The sequence below is a fragment of the Dreissena polymorpha genome, chromosome 9, assembly GCF_020536995.1.
Source record: "Dreissena polymorpha isolate Duluth1 chromosome 9, UMN_Dpol_1.0, whole genome shotgun sequence".
In the NCBI taxonomy this organism is placed as follows: Eukaryota; Metazoa; Mollusca; class Bivalvia; order Myida; family Dreissenidae; genus Dreissena; species Dreissena polymorpha.
Window position 1 is genome coordinate 76,875,981 of NC_068363.1, and position 4,308 is coordinate 76,880,288.

Sequence of the window (4,308 nt, forward strand, 5' to 3'; positions counted from 1 at the left end):
AACTCGTCGAATTGATTAAAGAATACTAAGACATAAACCTGATATTATCTATGTACATATCGGATGTCATTTGTCGTGTTTGGTCTAATGTTTTCAGCGACGTGAGTGAAAGTAAGTGAGCTTTTTACCTTTATAACAAATATTTATTTTTTTAAATATTATAAATTCTCCTATTAATAGATGCGTTCGTGTTTCCAGTAAAAAAGGATACGTGTTTTGCTCTGCGTTTGATGTGAATTGACTTGCTGTGTTTGTATATTATGAATAGCAGTTCTAGAATATTTGGCTAATGTATACGTGTATGTATTAACTTTAAGCTCAATCAAAGTAAACCTTTTCGAACAAATATTTTCTTCACTACATTTAATAGTATTCAAGAATTTTTCAACATATAACTTAAAAAAAAGATTTAGTTATATGGAGCTAACCCTTATACGCAAACGAATATTGACGCACTTCGCGAAGTTTTTTATACATTTTATTGATTATGAAATGTTCAATGTAGCTTTCATACTGGAGAAACAAAAACAACAATACATTTGTTGAAAATATTATTATCAAGATTGTTATTTCGTATAACCAAAATTTTCTTTCATATATGAACAAACATTAGAAATTACATTAGAAAGTACTGATTTGTCAAACTAGTAACTTGAGGAATGTATATCAAGATGAGTTCCTATAACAGATACGGCTAATACATGTTTTTCATGTGCAACAGTGGAATATACATATAAAATAGTATTCGTCTTTTAGATCAAAGGGTTAACAATATAAACAATAACATTCATTTTCGTGGAATGTTATTCTGAGCGTTTCCAACTTCATGTGTTATTCGTTATGGTTGACCGGCTCCTGAAAAAGACGATCATTCACGTAATGAAAATGTCGGAGTTCCATGTGTTTGCGTTAGTTTTCTGTTACTTTATGTTTAAAACACATAGACCAGTGAAGAGTATTGACTGCACTAAAGAAACCTGTTCGCATATTTTACATTTTGTCGTCGCGGATTACTCAAATATTAATTCGAAGCTATAACATTGTGTCGTTTATAAATCAACATTTAATGACATGACGTATAGAATAAAAAGAGCCTGCAAATTGTTTGTCAAAAGATAACAAACCGTAAAATATTCATATGGCGTTTAAAATGTATAACGAGGCAATAATGCCTACATTTAAGCAGGTAACACTTCCATTTCAAAAGCCGTGGGTTCGACTCAAGAAAGGAATACATAGTTTCATAATAAATAATACAATGTATCCCTGATATCATTCAACACGTTTTTGAAGTTTTAACTAAGACGTGTATAAACATTTATTTAAATAATAGTTTTACCTGATAGAGCTAGGCTGGGAAGCAACACGGAGGTCTCATGATAGAACTGCAATCGCAGAATGGTGATGCCTCACCTGCAATTTTAAAATTAAACATTTGAATCGGTTGCTACACGCGCTGCTCCCATGGGAGACCCTGGTACATTTTTCCACTCCCGACCTATGTGAGTTTGGCCACATATTTAAACAGATGGGGGTTTTCTCCGTATAATCCGTTTTTATAGAAACAGCACAAGCCAAATCAAAACTTACACACGTTCAGTAAAACAACTATGGAATTTGAATTTTAGGCTTTTTATGTTTTAAAAGAATCCAAACTTTCGTCGTTCAAGTAAATTAATTCGGTAGAAATGTAGAAACACAATCCAGCAATCGTAACTTCTTAATATACACGCACATTGGTCGTGTTAAAAAGATAAACTTAATATATGAATCTTGTGCTTGTAACCAATACATTTCATTATCAAACGAATGAATTTTACATATAACCATTACATTTTCTTGTTTATTTTGGCGTAGCTATGTACGCTGATGTTTGACATAGATTTCTTGCGATAATTATGTAGTGGGAAAATTAAAAGCCGATGAATTGTGCTTATAATTTATACTGAATTAATTGAAGGGCGACCTATATTACGAAAAGTGTAGAATGTGTACCAATTATGTATTTATTTATTTATTAATTTATTGTTGTTACGAAAACGTACATATACTAATTTTCATCATACATGAAATACAGAAATACACGTATATTATACTGTTTAGAGTGAACTTAGCAATAGCAAATTGTAGATTGTATTTTATTTAACTCGACTTTTATAAGTGTGTACAATAATGTGTGTACGTCATAGCCCACTAGACGTAAAGATGCAGCATATCTTGTTAATCATACACCAAGGAATTACAAGAGAAATGGAAGTTGGATTCAAAACTCACTGCGTATACAGACTGTCTTTTAATAGACATTCATTGTTACCTTTTGAAATGATATTTTGATTCTTACTTTCAAGTTTTTGATATGCGTATTTACTAAGAATTTATTTATATCAAGCTAAGATTTTCAATAAATATAAACAATATATCTGACATTTTCATGAAGCCTTCTATCAAACTATTAAACATTGAGCCGGAAATTGTATTGGCTTTTATTTAAAATAGGAAATCAACATAATTTAATATGTCCATGTATCCGTAAGATTTATTCTTGACAGAAATAAACATTTGCCTAAGAGCAATTGAAAAAAAATTACATGAGGTAAATATTCCTTATTAAAAGCACTTACCTTCAGAAATTGCCATCTTAGCAAAGACAACGCACGCCACCAAGAGGGATTAAGCAAGAAGTATCCATGATGATTTCGGTGTTTGCTAACGGAATATCTCAACACTGACAGTTGAGCGCTCTTTATACTCAATTTAAACAGCGTGTTATTCAGTGCAGTGTTTACGAGACATGATGAGGCGGTACGACCATCAATCCCTTTTAAATCATCGACAACACCTACACATTTTTGTATGACCCGCAAGCATCTGCACTCATCCGTCTTTTGGTAAGGATTGTGCTCTAAACGAGGAAATATGCCAGACAAATGAGTTTCTATTGGTCGAGCAGGTATGCTTGGTTTATGTCACATGCCATGTTTATTCGTACGTTTTTATAATTGAACACAAAATTTAAGCAGCGTGCCTTAATAAATGTCATTATAATACGACACAAAAGCGACGGATGTCTAAGTATCACAGTTTTATGTTTGATTCATTTAAATCCTTGAGTTTATATAATAATATCTTCTTGCATTGCTTCATTTTTGACGTGACACATAGCATTACTCGCGATTTATGTTTGAATTTTGATCTCAGAGCTAGCACAATATGTGCAAAAGCTTGATATTTACGTGTCGCATTTACTATTGATCTCAAAATGGCTCGAAATTCAAATGACTTGATGTATTGCCTATCATTGGTTGTACAAAATTAAACCTACCTCGATATTCGCGGTTAATGTTTGTTTTTCGACCTCAGAGCTAGCAATATATCCGCATCAACTCGATATTCCCGTCTTACCATGGAATGTCGATGTAATTGCTCTCTTGACATTCAACCTAACTCAATGCATGTTTGAATGTCGATCTAAGAGCTAGCTTGATATACTCACCAGCTCTATATTCGCGTTTCATATTTGAATATCAATATCAGAGCTCGATAGAAGTTCAACCTTAGCTCGATATTTGCTATAGATAAAACACATTGATACCCAGGTTTTTATCCTTCCCTGGCACGTTATTGGCAATAGTTCGATGTCCTAATACAATTATTGGAATTCGACACTCGCTCGAATACATGCTTGGTAAGTTTAAAAAATACAATTATTTAATAGCTTTTTCATAATAATTTATGCAATTAAAGAAAATAAGCCATACGTATATTTCATGTGAATAATTTAATAATCTAAACATGTTCTCTATGCACTGCTTTCAAATCAAATGAGACGTATACAGCATGCGCTAATAAAAGTGCATTCAACAATTAAGGCCCCAACTAACGCAACCCGAGCAAAATATGTTTTCTATAACCACTCGTGACATAAAGTTCGACCATACATCAAAATCTAAAATATCCTCTATATTTATAAAAAACAATAAACTGGTGTCCAAGTATTTTGACCTGATTGCGTAACGGTAATAGTAACTTTGTTTCAAATCAATGAATTTTGAAATATATCATCTGTTATATATACGGTTTTATGAAAGTTGGATTTATTGTGATCAAACTATTATTATTTATGAAATTTTAAACACACAAGTCCAACATATGATTCGCTGCTTTGAAACCTGTAACGCTTAAATAATGTTATTGAAAAGGTTAATGTCAATCATCATTACTTAGTTAAAGTTAAGTTCATATTGCAATGGGTAGCAATCAGGGCAATTATAACTATTTACCACAAAGTTGTCAGCTATTTAAATGCCA

General features: G+C 32.0%; 1 long non-coding RNA gene across 1 annotated transcript; it reads right to left on the bottom strand.

Annotated features, from left to right (window-relative positions):
- Positions 1 to 698: 698 nt before the first annotated feature.
- On the bottom strand, positions 699 to 2,721 carry LOC127844519 (uncharacterized). Its single transcript, XR_008032782.1, has 3 exons — positions 2,622 to 2,721; positions 1,340 to 1,413; positions 699 to 855 (listed from the first exon to the last, which is right to left on the bottom strand). It is a non-coding gene; the product is annotated as an uncharacterized LOC127844519 (long non-coding RNA).
- Positions 2,722 to 4,308: the final 1,587 nt, after the last annotated feature.